Raw genomic sequence first — 2,366 nt, forward strand, 5'->3', positions numbered from 1 at the left:
GTCATTTAATTAAGCAAATTACTACTTTTATATTTGGAAGTAAATATAAGCAGAAAGTTTATTTGCATCAAAATGTTTGAGGATTATACATAATGCTCTGTACGGTCTAGTTTTCAAGCCCCGAGGAGAGACTGGTTAATGAAAAGCCCAGAGATACTTCTTGTTCCCCACACTGTGCCAGCACCTTGGCTTCATGTCACAGCCTCATTGATCTACAAGCGTTTTGAAACTGAGATGCATTTTGTCCACAGCCTTGTTTGTTTGGCACATCCCAACTAAACTTGTACCAGTTTATGTTTTACTCCTTGACATTTTCATGTGATCACTAATAAAAATGTACTTTGCACAGAAAACATTTTCTCAAAGGTTCCATGGTTTCTGTGGTGTTACGTTCAGGAAACGTTTTCTGGGATTACACACCCTCTTGTGGTAGAAGTGATATCATGGCTGTGAAATGTAATGCACTTCACTTCCTTTATTTCTTCACACACAGAACTGCAACTATAAATATTACCGTTATTGATACATTATTGCATTTTTATTAAGCATTACAACCGTAACATTGAACATCCAACCTGTACAACATCTGTGAAGGTTTTCTAGGGGATTATCCTTGAGATACAGAATGCAGATGGAAAAGCACCGGCTGCCCTGACTGACCAATAGGAGAGAGCCTGTGTCCTAATACCACCCTCTATTTACATCCATAGGCCAATCAGTTACTGCCTTTCAACTGGTCTCAGCCCCCTGAAATCTAATCCAATCTCACTAAAGCTGAATGCGGAGTTAACTAATCCTGTCAGGGGGACCAGTAATAACCTATTTTGAAAATGAAAACCTTAACACCTCACATTCAGGCACTCAAAACCTCACCCATTGCCTGACATCAGACATTGATGACAAATATTTCTGGCATTTAATAATAGGTTCTAAAGTTGAATTGTTGAACCTGTGGGCATTTTAATGCCCTTATATTAAATTTGAAAACAGAACAATTTGCCAGATTATTTCTCATGAGCTACTCCTAAAAAATGGGTCAGTATTGACTTGATGGCAACAGATCTGATGACCTTCCAGCTATTTCAGCGGTGTTTATAAGCATTTAAACACCACAGTATCAGTTATTTACTGTGGGAGTAAACATTTATTTTTTGCTTCATTAGGTTCTTGTGTCGGCACATCTCTCTCCCGCGGCCTCCTCCCGACCCTGAGGTGCACACGTGCGTTGCCACGGACGTTTCGCAGTGTCGTTCCTCGGCACCAGGGGCTCGTTCGCTGCCCACAGAAGAGCGCACAGTGTATTCCTGATGATCGGGCGCCCGCGTGAAATTATCCATTGTGATTAGCTCACAGTGATAAGGCAAGCAAAAATAAAGAAGGCTTAACGCAGTCCCACCCCCACAGGATCAGTGTTATGTTCAACCCCTCCACTGCTCCGTAACCTCAGCTGAGGATCAGATTTGAACTCACTTTACATGAAACAAATATTTATCCTCTATAAATGATCGTCCGGTCATTCAGTGATTATCAACAAAGGCCAGTGAACACTTCAACCTTCATACTGGATGGCTAATGATGATGTTTAACATGATTATGATTATGTGTAATAAAGATCTGTATAATTATTTCACTTTAATTATGCCTTCCTTGCTTTATAGACTTTAAAAAATAGATAATGGCAGATATGCATCCCTGGAAAATAAAACAAAATGACCACAAATTAACAATACGCACATTAAATTGTCATGAGACATATTCGGCGAGCTAATCAGCATTAATCTTTATTTTATACAAAAGCTAATTTACGTTACGATTACGCTATTGCTCCATCTCTATAGCACCAAACGCATAGCGGTACAAAAGCAGGATATTAAAACTATTATGCTCTTCCTTTGTTTTTGATTTTTATATGATTATTTTGCGTAAGCAAGCACTAATTTTCGATCTATGTTTGATCGCCGTTAAACACCGATCAAAACACATATTAAAATGCATTAATCCTTGAGCATGTCATAGACGCTTTGGTCTTACAATCATAACAATCTAATGAAATGGCTTCCCTCGATCCGTAAATCTAATGACCTAATATCTTATATCCACCATATTTCAGTGGTCCGCGCTTTTCAGATCACATCGCTGTGTCCGAAAACACCTAACTCACACAGTGTGGTTCGTTACCGAACTCAAGTGGGTTCATCGTTTACTACCATGTAGTTAAAAAAAGACAATTTTGCTCGTATGTTTGCAAAATTACAATTTGACGTAGCTAGCGCGGCTAACAGTAGCTAGCCGCTTGGCGGAACCGCCGTTTGCGCACACAACACAGTTCAGTGAAGTGAAGAGATGCTAGTGACCCAAACAAGGGG

The sequence above is a fragment of the Betta splendens genome, chromosome 7 (genome assembly GCF_900634795.4).
Source record: "Betta splendens chromosome 7, fBetSpl5.4, whole genome shotgun sequence".
NCBI classification, from domain to species: domain Eukaryota; kingdom Metazoa; phylum Chordata; class Actinopteri; order Anabantiformes; family Osphronemidae; genus Betta; species Betta splendens.